This window comes from Lathyrus oleraceus, chromosome 1 (genome assembly GCF_024323335.1).
Source record: "Lathyrus oleraceus cultivar Zhongwan6 chromosome 1, CAAS_Psat_ZW6_1.0, whole genome shotgun sequence".
Lineage (NCBI taxonomy): Eukaryota > Viridiplantae > Streptophyta > Magnoliopsida > Fabales > Fabaceae > Lathyrus > Lathyrus oleraceus.
The window spans coordinates 285,842,302-285,857,200 of NC_066579.1; the positions used below are offsets into that span (position 1 = coordinate 285,842,302).

Consider the following 14,899-nt stretch of genomic DNA (forward strand, 5'->3'; position numbering starts at 1 on the left):
GTGAGCTTTCTCCCACATCTTATGCTATTGGACCTCCCTGTCCAATTTACAAGATGGATAATTGATGGGCGGTAAGAATAATATCTAACCGAATTTGGATATTTGACTAAGAATAATATCTAATCAATGGATAATTAATATATGAAAATTAGAATGTTTCGATCAGTCAAATATTAATTCATACTCTCTCACACTCATCATAAAGTCCTCTTTTAATTTTGCAACATTTTTAAGATAATGATCAGTTATGTTCATTACGATGATATATTTCCTTAAAAATTACAATTAATGGAATTTTTATTTGAAAAAAAAGGTTAATAAGGATAAATAGTTTTTTTCTCCAACTACTTATTTATGGAGATGCGGGTATCGATCCCCGTACCTCTCGCATGCTAAGCGAGCGCTCTACCATCTGAGCTACATCCCCGTTTTATAACTCAGTTAGTTTTATTAAAAAAACCATATACAATGGCGAACTAAGTTTGTTCGAAGCAAATATTTCAAATAAGAACACAAACCATTCCAATAATAAAATTATTGAAAGAAAGACCAATGTGAGCTACGTTATCATCACCTTAGTTTCCCTCCATAAAAGATATGAGCGGCGAAAAATTTAATATTTTTCACTATAGTCTTACAATTATGCCAAATGTTCTTCATTTCCAAGGAACCAATAAATTATAACTAAACGCTAGTAAAACTAGAGATGAATCACTTTCATGCCATGGGTTGAATTAATTCTTATTCACAGTAATATTTGAGTTTCTCCAAACAATTATGCTTGAAAGGATGTACAAAAGTTCAACTTCTTAGAAAAGAAGCCTAGGAAATAAACATCCATGTTTCTGAACATACATCCACATGCTGAAGAAGCACTGATTGATGAACCATTTGTATTGCCCTTTTTACATCTATCAATCGGAGGCTGCCATAAAACTACTTTAAAATAGCAGATATTTCGAGCCAGACCAAAGCCAAAAAGAAGATTATGAAGGACCAATTATTCTCTCCTTTTAAATACTCCTCTTTCGCGCCAAATCTGGTATGAGACTCATTTTCCCAAGATATTATTCACCTTGAGGTTTCCCATAACTAACTTGAGCGTTGTTACTCTAACCTTGAAGGTCCACCCGTTTCTCCACATCAGAGCTGCAAGCATCATCTTCCATATTATGACATACCTCTCTCATTCTTATTCCACCATTGAACATTGGCGCCGTCTATGAGAATCTACAATTGATTCCTACTAAATTTCATAATTGAATCTTTTTATTCCAGATCTCCATATATCTAAAAATTACATCAAATGGAGACGATTCCAGAGATTCCTGAACTAAGACGTATCATGATACTCCTTATTATTACCGTTGGGGAAGGTTTATTCAATCGAACTGCGTCAACTTCGAAATGAGACGCACTCACTAACGTAGAATGGAGAGATGCAAGACCGAACCCGAATTTGGTTGCGACGACCATCTTCTTTTTTCTGTTAAGGATTTTATCAATATTTTCGCTTTCCTTTGCAATAAACAAAGTTCGGTGGCGACTTTGTATTTTTTTCGTAGAGTAAGAAGTCTTCCTCGGACAATTAGAATGATGTGGTGAGCTTTCTCCCACATCTTATGCTATTGGACCTCCCTGTCCAATTTACAAGATGGATAATTGATGGGTGGTAAAGAATAATATATAACCGAATTTGGATAAGTTGACTAAGAATAATATCTAATCAATGGATAATTAATATATGAAAATTAGAATGTTTCGATCAGTCAAATATTAATTCATACTCTCTCACACTCATCATAAATGTCCTCTTTTAATTTTGCAACATTTTTAAGATAATGATCAGTTATGTTCATTACGATGATATAATTTCCTTAAAAATTACAATTAATGGAATTTTTATTTGAAAAAAAAAGGTTAATAAGGATATAATAGTTTTTTTTCTCCAACTACTTATTTATGGAGATGCGGGGTATCGATCCCCGTACCTCTCGCATGCTAAGCGAGCGCTCTACCATCTGAGCTACATCCCCGTTTTATAACTCAGTTAGTTTTATTAAAAAACCATATACAATGGCGAACTAAGTTTGTTCGAAGCAAATATTTCAAATAAGAACACAAACCATTCCAATAAATAAAATTATTGAAAGAAAGACCAATGTGAGCTACGTTATCATCACCTTAGTTTCCCTCCATAAAGATATGAGCGGCGAAAAATTTAATATTTTTCACTATAGTCTTACAATTATGCCAAATGTTCTTCATTTCCAAGGAACCAATAAATTATAACTAAACGCTAGTAAAACTAGAGATGAATCACTTTCATGCCATGGGTTGAATTAATTCTTATTCACAGTAATATTTGAGTTTCTCCAAACATTTATGCTTGAAAGGATGTACAAAAGTTCAACTTCTTAGAAAGAAGCCTAGGAAATAAACATCCATGTTTCTGAACATACATCCACATGCTGAAGAAGCACTGATTGATGAACCATTTGTATTGCCCTTTTTACATCTATCAATCGGAGGCTGCCATAAAACTACTTTAAAATAGCAGATATTTCGAGCCAGACCAAAGCCCAAAAGAAGATTATGAAGGACCAATTATTCTCTCCTTTTAAATACTCCTCTTTCGCGCCAAATCTGGTATGAGACTCATTTTCCCAAGATATTATTCACCTTGAGGTTTCCCATAACTAACTTGAGCGTTGTTACTCTAACCTTGAAGGTCCACCCGTTTCTCCACATCAGAGCTGCAAGCATCATCTTCCATATTATGACATACCTCTCTCATTCTTATCCACCATTGAACATTGGCGCCGTCTATGAGAATCTACAATTGATTCCTACTAAATTTCATAATTGAATCTTTTTATTCCAGATCTCCATATATCTAAAAATTACATCAAATGGAGACGATTCCAGAGATTCCTGAACTAAGACGTATCATGATACTCCTTATTATTACCGTTGGGGAAGGTTTATTCAATCGAACTGCGTCAACTTCGAAATGAGACGCACTCACTAACGTAGAATGGAGAGATGCAAGACCGAACCCGAATTTGGTTGCGACGACCATCTTCTTTTTCTGTTAAGGATTTTATCAATATTTTCGCTTTCCTTTGCAATAAACAAAGTTCGGTGGCGACTTTGTATTTTTTTCGTAGAGTAAGAAGTCTTCCTCGGACAATTAGAATGATGTGGTGAGCTTTCTCCCACATCTTATGCTATTGGACCTCCCTGTCCAATTTACAAGATGGATAATTGATGGGTGTAAAGAATATATATAACCGAATTTGGATAAGTTGACTAAGAATAATATCTAATCAATGGATAATTGATGGGCGGTAAGAATATATCTAACCGAATTTGGATAATTTGACTAAGAATAATATCTAATCAATGGATAATTAATATATGAAAATTAGAATGTTTAAGGATATAATAGTTTTTTTCTCCAACTACTTATTTATGGAGATGCGGGTATCGACCCCCGTACCTCTCGCATGCTAAGCGAGCGCTCTACCATCTGAGCTACATCCCCGTTTTATAACTCAGTTAGTTTTATTAAAAAACCATATACAATGGCGAACTAAGTTTGTTCGAAGCAAATATTTCAAATAAGAACACAAACCATTCCAATAAATAAAATTATTGAAAGAAAGACCAATGTGAGCTACGTTATCATCACCTTAGTTTCCCTCCATAAAAGATATGAGCGGCGAAAAATTTATATTTTTCACTATAGTCTTACAATTATGCCAAATGTTCTTCATTTCCAAGGAACCAATAAATTATAACTAAACGCTAGTAAAACTAGAGATGAATCACTTTCATGCCATGGGTTGAATTAATTCTTATTCACAGTAATATTTGAGTTTCTCCAAACAATTATGCTTGAAAGGATGTACAAAAGTTCAACTTCTTAGAAAAGAAGCCTAGGAAATAAACATCCATGTTTCTGAACATACATCCACATGCTGAAGAAGCACTGATTGATGAACCATTTGTATTGCCCTTTTTACATCTATCAATCGGAGGCTGCCATAAAACTACTTTAAATAGCAGATATTTCGAGCCAGACCAAAGCCCAAAAAGAAGATTATGAAGGACCAATTATTCTCTCCTTTTAAATACTCCTCTTTCGCGCCAAATCTGGTATGAGACTCATTTTCCCAAGATATTATTCACCTTGAGGTTTCCCATAACTAACTTGAGCGTTGTTACTCTAACCTTGAAGGTCCACCCGTTTCTCCACATCAGAGCTGCAAGCATCATCTTCCATATTATGACATACCTCTCTCATTCTTATTCCACCATTGAACATTGGCGCCGTCTATGAGAATCTACAATTGATTCCTACTAAATTTCATAATTGAATCTTTTATTCCAGATCTCCATATATCTAAAAATTACATCAAATGGAGACGATTCCAGAGATTCCTGAACTAAGACGTATCATGATACTCCTTATTGTTACCGTTGGGGAAGGTTTATTCAATCGAACTGCGTCAACTTCGAAATGAGACGCACTCACTAACGTAGAATGGAGAGATGCAAGACCGAACCCGAATTTGTTGCGACGACCATCTTCTTTTTTCTGTTAAGGATTTTATCAATATTTTCGCTTTCCTTTGCAATAAACAAAGTTCGGTGGCGACTTTGTATTTTTTTCGTAGAGTAAGAAGTCTTCCTCGGACAATTAGAATGATGTGGTGAGCTTTCTCCCACATCTTATGCTATTGGACCTCCCTGTCCAATTACAAGATGGATAATTGATGGGTGGTAAAGAATAATATATAACCGAATTTGGATAAGTTGACTAAGAATAATTCTAATCAATGGATAATTGATGGCGGTAAGAATAATATCTAACGAATTGGATAATTTGACTAAGAATAATATCTAATCAATGGATAATTAATATATGAAAATTAGAATGTTTAAGGATATAATAGTTTTTTTTCTCCAACTACTTATTTATGGAGATGCGGGGTATCGATCCCCGTACCTCTCGCATGCTAAGCGAGCGCTCTACCATCTGAGCTACATCCCCGTTTTATAACTCAGTTAGTTTTATTAAAAAAACCATATACAATGGCGAACTAAGTTTGTTCGAAGCAAATATTTCAAATAAGAACACAAACCATTCCAATAAGTAAAATTATTGAAAGAAAGACCAATGTGAGCTACGTTATCATCACCTTAGTTTCCCTCCATAAAAGATATGAGCGGCGAAAAATTTAATATTTTTCACTATAGTCTTACAATTATGCCAAATGTTCTTCATTTCCAAGGAACCAATAAATTATAACTAAACGCTAGTAAAACTAGAGATGAATCACTTTCATGCCATGGGTTGAATAATTCTTATTCACAGTAATATTTGAGTTTCTCCAAACAATTATGCTTGAAAGGATGTACAAAAGTTCAACTTCTTAGAAAAGAAGCCTAGGAAATAAACATCCATGTTTCTGAACATACATCCACATGCTGAAGAAGCACTGATTGATGAACCATTTGTATTGCCCTTTTTACATCTATCAATCGGAGGCTGCCATAAAACTACTTTAAAATAGCAGATATTTCGAGCCAGACCAAGCCCAAAAGAAGATTATGAAGGACCAATTATTCTCTCCTTTTAAATACTCCTCTTTCGCGCCAATCTGGTATGAGACTCATTTTCCCAAGATATTATTCACCTTGAGGTTTCCCATAACTAACTTGAGCGTTGTTACTCTAACCTTGAAGGTCCACCCGTTTCTCCACATCAGAGCTGCAAGCATCATCTTCCATATTATGACATACCTCTCTCATTCTTATTCCACCATTGAACATTGGCGCCGTCTATGAGAATCTACAATTGATTCCTACTAAATTTCATAATTGAATCTTTTTATTCCAGATCTCCATATATCTAAAAATTACATCAAATGGAGACGATTCCAGAGATTCCTGAACTAAGACGTATCATGATACTCCTTATTGTTACCGTTGGGGAAGGTTTATTCAATCGAACTGCGTCAACTTCGAAATGAGACGCACTCACTAACGTAGAATGGAGAGATGCAAGACCGAACCCGAATTTGGTTGCGACGACCATCTTCTTTTTTCTGTTAAGGATTTTATCAATATTTTCCCTTTCCTTTGCAATAAACAAAGTTCGGTGGCGACTTTGTATTTTTTTCGTAGAGTAAGAAGTCTTCCTCGGACAATTAGAATGATGTGGTGAGCTTTCTCCCACATCTTATGCTATTGGACCTCCCTGTCCAATTTACAAGATGGATAATTGATGGGCGGTAAAGAATAATATATAACCGAATTTGGATAATTTGACTAAGAATAATATCTAATCAATGGATAATTAATTAATATGAAAATTAGAATGTTTCGATCAGTCAAAATTAATTCATACTCTCTCACACTCATCATAAATGTCCTCTCTTTAATTTTGCAACATTTTTAAGATAATGATCAGTTATGTTCATTACGATGATATAATTTCCTTAAAAATTACAATTAATGGATTTTTATTTAAAAAAAAGGTTAATAAGGTATATAATTTTTTTTCTCCACTACTTATTTATGGAGATGCGGGGTATCGATCCCCGTACCTCTCGCATGCTAAGCGAGCGCTCTACCATCTGAGCTACATCCCCGTTTTATAACTCAGTTAGTTTTATTAAAAAAACCATATACAATGGCGAACTAAGTTTGTTCGAAGCAAATATTTCAAATAAGAACACAAACCATTCCAATAAGTAAAATTATTGAAAGAAAGACCAATGTGAGCTACGTTATCATCACCTTAGTTTCCCTCCATAAAAGATATGAGCGGCGAAAAATTTAATATTTTTCACTATAGTCTTACAATTATGCCAAATGTTCTTCATTTCCAAGGAACCAATAATTATAACTAAACGCTAGTAAAACTAGAGATGAATCACTTTCATGCCATGGTTGAATTAATTCTTATTCACAGTAATATTTGAGTTTCTCCAAACAATTATGCTTGAAAGGATGTACAAAAGTTCAACTTCTTAGAAAAGAAGCCTAGGAAATAAACATCCATGTTTCTGAACATACATCCACATGCTGAAGAAGCACTGATTGATGAACCATTTGTATTGCCCCTTTTACATCTATCAATCGGAGGCTGCCATAAAACTACTTTAAAATAGCAGATATTTCGAGCCAGACCAAAGCCCAAAAAGAAGATTATGAAGGACCAATTATTCTCTCCTTTTAAATACTCCTCTTTCGCGCCAAATCTGGTATGAGACTCATTTTCCCAAGATATTATTCACCTTGAGGTTTCCCATAACTAACTTGAGCGTTGTTATTCTAACCTTGAAGGTCCACCCGTTTCTCCACATCAGAGCTGCAAGCATCATCTTCCATATTATGACATACCTCTCTCATTCTTATTCCACCATTGAACATTGGCGCCGTCTATGAGAATCTACAATTGATTCCTACTAAATTTCATAATTGAATCTTTTTATTCCAGATCTCCATATATCTAAAAATTACATCAAATGGAGACGATTCCAGAGATTCCTGAACTAAGACGTATCATGATACTCCTTATTGTTACCGTTGGGGAAGGTTTATTCAATCGAACTGCGTCAACTTCGAAATGAGACGCACTCACTAACGTAGAATGGAGAGATGCAAGACCGAACCCGAATTTGGTTGCGACGACCATCTTCTTTTTTCTGTTAAGGATTTTATCAATATTTTCCTTTCCTTTGCAATAAACAAAGTTCGGTGGCGACTTTGTATTTTTTTCGTAGAGTAAGAAGTCTTCCTCGGACAATTAGAATGATGTGGTGAGCTTTCTCCCACATCTTATGTTATTGGACCTCCCTGTCCAATTTACAATATGGATAATTGATGGGCGGTAAAGAATAATATCTAACCGAATTTGGATAATTTGACTAAGAATAATATCTAATCAATGGATAATTAATATATGAAAATTAGAATGTTTCGATGGAATTTTTATTTGAAAAAAAAAGTTAATAAGGATATAATAGTTTTTTTTTTCCAACTACTTATTTATGGAGATGCGGGGTATCAATCCCCGTACCTCTCGCATGCTAAGCGAGCGCTCTACCATCTGAGCTACATCCCCGTTTTATAACTCAGTTAGTTTTATTAAAAAAACCATATACAATGGCGAACTAAGTTTGTTCGAAGCAAATATTTCAAATATGAACACAAACCATTCCAATAAGTAAAATTATTGAAAGAAAAACCAATGTGAGCTACGTTATCATCACCTTAGTTTCCCTCCATAAAAGATATGAGCGGCGAAAAATTTAATATTTTTCACTATAGTCTTACAATTATGCCAAATGTTCTTCATTTCCAAGGAACCAATAAATTATAACTAAACGCTAGTAAAACTAGAGATGAATCACTTTCATGCCATGGGTTGAATTAATTCTTATTCACAGTAATATTTGAGTTTCTCCAAACAATTATGCTTGAAAGGATGTACAAAAGTTCAACTTCTTAGAAAAGAAGCCTAGGAAATAAACATCCATGTTTCTGAACATATATCCACATGCTGAAGAAGCACTGATTGATGAACCATTTGTATTGCCCTTTTTACATCTATCAATCGGAGGCTGCCATAAAACTACTTTAAAATAGCAGATATTTCGAGCCAGACCAAAGCCCAAAAGAAGATTATGAAGGACCAATTATTCTCTCCTTTTAAATACTCCTCTTTCGCGCCAAATCTGGTATGAGACTCATTTTCCCAAGATATATTCACCTTGAGGTTTCCCATAACTAACTTGAGCGTTGTTACTCTAACCTTGAAGTCCACCCGTTTCTCCACATCAGAGCTGCAAGCATCATCTTCCATATTATGACATACCTCTCTCATTCTTATTCCACCATTGAACATTGGCGCCGTCTATGAGAATCTACAATTGATTCCTACTAAATTTCATAATTGAATCTTTTATTCCAGATCTCCATATATCTAAAAATTACATCAAATGGAGACGATTCCAGAGATTCCTGAACTAAGACGTATCATGATACTCCTTATTGTTACCGTTGGGGAAGGTTTATTCAATCGAACTGCGTCAACTTCGAAATGAGATGCACTCACTAACGTAGAATGGAGAGATGCAAGACCGAACCCGAATTTGGTTTCGACGACCATCTTCTTTTTTCTTTTCTGTAAGGATTTTATCAATATTTTCGCTTCCTTTGCAATAAACAAAGTTCGGTGGCGACTTTGTATTTTTTTCGTAGAGTAAGAAGTCTGCCTCGGACAATTAGAATGATGTGGTGAGCTTTCTCCCACATCTTATGCTATTGGACCTCCCTGTCCAATTTACAAGATGGATAATTGATGGTGGTGGAAAGAATAATATATAACCGAATTTGGATAAGTTGACTAAGAATAATATCTAATCAATGGATAATTGATGGGCGGTAAAGAATAATATCTAACCGAATTTGGATAATTTGACTAAGAATAATATCTAATCAATGGATAATTAATATATGAAAATTAGAATGTTTAAGGATATAATAGTTTTTTTTCTCCAACTACTTATTTATGGAGATGCGGGGTATCGATCCCCGTACCTCTCGCATGCTAAGCGAGCGCTCTACCATCTGAGCTACATCCCCGTTTTATAACTCAGTTAGTTTTATTAAAAAAACCATATACAATGGCGAACTAAGTTTGTTCGAAGCAAATATTTCAAATAAGAACACAAACCATTCCAATAAGTAAAATTATTGAAAGAAAGACCAATGTGAGCTACGTTATCATCACCTTAGTTTCCCTCCATAAAAGATATGAGCGGCGAAAAATTTAATATTTTTCACTATAGTCTTACAATTATGCCAAATGTTCTTCATTTCCAAGGAACCAATAAATTATAACTAAACGCTAGTAAAACTAGAGATGAATCACTTTCATGCCATGGGTTGAATTAATTCTTATTCACAGTAATATTTGAGTTTCTCCAAACAATTATGCTTGAAAGGATGTACAAAAGTTCAACTTCTTAGAAAGAAGCCTAGGAAATAAACATCCATGTTTCTGAACATACATCCACATGCTGGAGAAGCACTGATTGATGAACCATTTGTATTGCCCTTTTTACATCTATCAATCGGAGGCTGCCATAAAACTACTTTAAAATAGCAGATATTTCGAGCCAGACCAAAGCCCAAAAAGAAGATTATGAAGGACCAATTATTCTCTCCTTTTAAATACTCCTCTTTCGCGCCAAATCTGGTATGAGACTCATTTTCCCAAGATATTATTCACCTTGAGGTTTCCCATAACTAACTTGAGCGTTGTTACTCTAACCTTGAAGGTCCACCCGTTTCTCCACATCAGAGCTGCAAGCATCATCTTCCATATTATGACATACCTCTCTCATTCTTATTCCACCATTGAACATTGGCGCCGTCTATGAGAATCTACAATTGATTCCTACTAAATTTCATAATTGAATCTTTTATTCCAGATCTCCATATATCTAAAAATTACATCAAATGGAGACGATTCCAGAGATTCCTGAACTAAGACGTATCATGATACTCCTTATTGTTACCGTTGGGGAAGGTTTATTCAATCGAACTGCGTCAACTTCGAAATGAGATGCACTCACTAACGTAGAATGGAGAGATGCAAGACCGAACCCGAATTTGGTTGCGACGACCATCTTCTTTTTTCTGTTAAGGATTTTATCAATATTTTCGCTTTCCTTTGCAATAAACAAAGTTCGGTGGCGACTTTGTATTTTTTTCGTAGAGTAAGAAGTCTGCCTCGGACAATTAGAATGATGTGGTGAGCTTTCTCCCACATCTTATGCTATTGGACCTCCCTGTCCAATTTACAAGATGGATAATTGATGGGTGGTAAAGAATAATATATAACCGAATTTGTATAAGTTGACTAAGAATAATATCTAATCAATGGATAATTGATGGGCGGTAAAGAATAATATCTAACCGAATTTGGATAATTTGACTAAGAATAATATCTAATCAATGGATAATTAATATATGAAAATTAGAATGTTTAAGGATATAATAGTTTTTTTTCTCCAACTACTTATTTATGGAGATGCGGGGTATCGATCCCCGTACCTCTCGCATGCTAAGCGAGCGCTCTACCATCTGAGCTACATCCCCGTTTTATAACTCAGTTAGTTTTATTAAAAAAACCATATACAATGACGAACTAAGTTTGTTCGAAGCAAATATTTCAAATAAGAACACAAACCATTCCAATAAGTAAAATTATTGAAAGAAAGACCAATGTGAGCTACGTTATCATCACCTTAGTTTCCCTCCATAAAAGATATGAGCGGCGAAAAATTTAATATTTTCACTATAGTCTTACAATTATGCCAAATGTTCTTCATTTCCAAGGAACCAATAAATTATAACTAAACGCTAGTAAAACTAGAGATGAATCACTTTCATGCCATGGGTTGAATTAATTCTTATTCACAGTAATATTTGAGTTTCTCCAAACAATTATGCTTGAAAGGATGTACAAAAGTTCAACTTCTTAGAAAAGAAGCCTAGGAAATAAACATCCATGTTTCTGAACATACATCCACATGCTGAAGAAGCACTGATTGATGAACCATTTGTATTGCCCTTTTTACATCTATCAATCGGAGGCTGCCATAAAACTACTTTAAAATAGCAGATATTTCGAGCCAGACCAAAGCCCAAAAAGAAGATTATGAAGGACCAATTATTCTCTCCTTTTAAATACTCCTCTTTCGCGCCAAATCTGGTATGAGACTCATTTTCCCAAGATATTATTCACCTTGAGGTTTCCCATAACTAACTTGAGCGTTGTTACTCTAACCTTGAAGGTCCACCCGTTTCTCCACATCAGAGCTGCAAGCATCATCTTCCATATTATGACATACCTCTCTCATTCTTATTCCACCATTGAACATTGGCGCCGTCTATGAGAATCTACAATTGATTCCTACTAAATTTCATAATTGAATCTTTTTATTCCAGATCTCCATATATCTAAAAATTACATCAAATGGAGACGATTCCAGAGATTCCTGAACTAAGACGTATCATGATACTCCTTATTGTTACCGTTGGGGAAGGTTTATTCAATCGAACTGCGTCAACTTCGAAATGAGACGCACTCACTAACGTAGAATGGAGAGATGCAAGACCGAATCCGAATTTGGTTGCGACGACCATCTTCTTTTTCCTGTTAAGGATTTTATCAATATTTTCCCTTTCCTTTGCAATAAACAAAGTTCGGTGGCGACTTTGTATTTTTTTCGTAGAGTAAGAAGTCTTCCTCGGACAATTAGAATGATGTGGTGAGCTTTCTCCCACATCTTATGCTATTGGACCTCCCCGTCCAATTTACAAGATGGATAATTGATGGGCGGTACAGAATAATATCTAACCGAATTTGGATAATTTGACTAAGAATAATATCTAATCAATGGATAATTAATATATGAAAATTAGAATGTTTCGATCAGTCAAATATTAATTCATACTCTCTCACACTCATCATAAATGTCCTCTTTTAATTTTGCAACATTTTTAAGATAATGATCAGTTATGTTCATTACGATGATATAATTTCCTTAAAAATTACAATTAATGGAATTTTTATTTGAAAAAAATTGATGGGCGGTAAAGAATAATATCTAACCGAATTTGGATAATTTGACTAAGAATAATATCTAATCAATGGATAATTAATATATTAAAATTAGAATGTTTCGATCAGTCAAATATTAATTCATACTCTCTCACACTCATCATAAATGTCCTCTTTTAATTTTGCAACATTTTTAAGATAATGATCAGTTATGTTCATTACGATGATATAATTTCCTTAAAAATTACAATTAATGGAATTTTTATTTGAAAAAAAAGGTTAATAAGGATATAATAGTTTTTTTCTCCAACAACTTATTTATGGAGATGCGGGGTATCGATCCCCATACCTCTCGCATGCTAAGCGAGCGCTCTACCATCTGAGCTACATCCCCGTTTTATAATTCAGTTAGTTTTATTAAAAAAACCATATACAATGGCGAACTAAGTTTGTTCGAAGCAAATATTTCAAATAAGAACACAAACCATTCCAATAAGTAAAATTATTGAAAGAAAGACCAATGTGAGCTACGTTATCATCACCTTAGTTTCCCTCCATAAAAGATATGAGCGGCGAAAAATTTAAATTTTTCACTATAGTCTTACAATTATGCCAAATGTTCTTCATTTCCAAGGAACCAATAAATTATAACTAAACGCTAGTAAAACTAGAGATGAATCACTTTCATGCCATGGGTTGAACTAATTCTTATTCACAGTAATATTTGAGTTTCTCCAAACAATTATGCTTGAAAGGATGTACAAAAGTTCAACTTCTTAGAAAAGAAGCCTAGGAAATAAACATCCATGTTTCTGAACATACATCCACATGCTGAAGAAGCACTGATTGATGAACCATTTGTATTGCCCTTTTTACATCTATCAATCGGAGGCTGCCATAAAACTACTTTAAAATAGCAGATATTTCGAGCCAGACCAAAGCCCAAAAAAAGATTATGAAGGACCAATTATTCTCTCCTTTAAATACTCCTCTTTCGCGCCAAATCTGGTATGAGACTCATTTTCCCAAGATATTATTCACCTTGAGGTTTCCCATAACTAACTTGAGCGTTGTTACTCTAACCTTGAAGGTCCACCCGTTTCTCCACATCAGAGCTGCAAGCATCATCTTCCATATTATGACATACCTCTCTCATTCTTATTCCACCATTGAACATTGGCGCCGTCTATGAGAATCTACAATTGATTCCTACTAAATTTCATAATTGAATCTTTTTATTCCAGATCTCCATATATCTAAAAATTACATCAAATGGAGACGATTCCAGAGATTCCTGAACTAAGACGTATCATGATACTCCTTATTGTTACCGTTGGGGAAGGTTTATTCAATCGAACTGCGTCAACTTCGAAATGAGACGCACTCACTAACGTAGAATGGAGAGATGCAAGACCGAATCCGAATTTGGTTGCGACGACCATCTTCTTTTTCCTGTTAAGGATTTTATCAATATTTTCCCTTTCCTTTGCAATAAACAAAGTTCGGTGGCGACTTTGTATTTTTTTCGTAGAGTAAGAAGTCTTCCTCGGACAATTAGAATGATGTGGTGAGCTTTCTCCCACATCTTATGCTATTGGACCTCCCCGTCCAATTTACAAGATGGATAATTGATGGGCGGTACAGAATAATATCTAACCGAATTTGGATAATTTGACTAAGAATAATATCTAATCAATGGATAATTAAATATATTAAAATTAGAATGTTTCGATCAGTCAAATATTAATTCATACTCTCTCACACTCATCATAAATGTCCTCTTTTAATTTTGCAACATTTTTAAGATAATGATCAGTTATGTTCATTACGATGATATAATTTCCTTAAAAATTACAATTAATGGAATTTTTATTTGAAAAAAAAGGTTAATAAGGATATAATAGTTTTTTTCTCCAACAACTTATTTATGGAGATGCGGGGTATCGATCCCCATACCTCTCGCATGCTAAGCGAGCGCTCTACCATCTGAGCTACATCCCCGTTTTATAATTCAGTTAGTTTTATTAAAAAAACCATATACAATGGCGAACTAAGTTTGTTCGAAGCAAATATTTCAAATAAGAACACAAACCATTCCAATAAGTAAAATTATTGAAAGAAAGACCAATGTGAGCTACGTTATCATCACCTTAGTTTCCCTCCATAAAAGATATGAGCGGCGAAAAAATTTAATATTTTTCACTATAGTCTTACAATTATGCCAAATGTTCTTCATTTCCAAGGAAC

The 14,899-nt window shown here is 34.4% G+C and overlaps 8 non-coding genes across 8 annotated transcripts; all 8 read right to left on the minus strand.

Moving 5' to 3' along the window:
• Positions 1–1,963: 1,963 nt before the first annotated feature.
• On the minus strand, positions 1,964–2,036 carry TRNAA-AGC (transfer RNA alanine (anticodon AGC)). The gene has a single exon. It is a non-coding gene; the product is annotated as a tRNA-Ala (tRNA).
• Positions 2,037–4,986: 2,950 nt separating this feature from the next.
• On the minus strand, positions 4,987–5,059 carry TRNAA-AGC (transfer RNA alanine (anticodon AGC)). Its single transcript has one exon. It is a non-coding gene; the product is annotated as a tRNA-Ala (tRNA).
• A 1,530-nt stretch (positions 5,060–6,589) lies between these two features.
• Positions 6,590–6,662, minus strand: TRNAA-AGC (transfer RNA alanine (anticodon AGC)). The gene has a single exon. It is a non-coding gene; the product is annotated as a tRNA-Ala (tRNA).
• A 1,405-nt stretch (positions 6,663–8,067) lies between these two features.
• Positions 8,068–8,140, minus strand: TRNAA-AGC (transfer RNA alanine (anticodon AGC)). The gene has a single exon. It is a non-coding gene; the product is annotated as a tRNA-Ala (tRNA).
• A 1,450-nt stretch (positions 8,141–9,590) lies between these two features.
• TRNAA-AGC (transfer RNA alanine (anticodon AGC)) lies at positions 9,591–9,663 on the minus strand. Its single transcript has one exon. It is a non-coding gene; the product is annotated as a tRNA-Ala (tRNA).
• A 1,448-nt stretch (positions 9,664–11,111) lies between these two features.
• Positions 11,112–11,184, minus strand: TRNAA-AGC (transfer RNA alanine (anticodon AGC)). The gene has a single exon. It is a non-coding gene; the product is annotated as a tRNA-Ala (tRNA).
• Positions 11,185–12,973: 1,789 nt separating this feature from the next.
• TRNAA-AGC (transfer RNA alanine (anticodon AGC)) lies at positions 12,974–13,046 on the minus strand. The gene has a single exon. It is a non-coding gene; the product is annotated as a tRNA-Ala (tRNA).
• Positions 13,047–14,580: 1,534 nt separating this feature from the next.
• Positions 14,581–14,653, minus strand: TRNAA-AGC (transfer RNA alanine (anticodon AGC)). The gene has a single exon. It is a non-coding gene; the product is annotated as a tRNA-Ala (tRNA).
• Between the last annotated feature and the right edge of the window lie 246 nt (positions 14,654–14,899).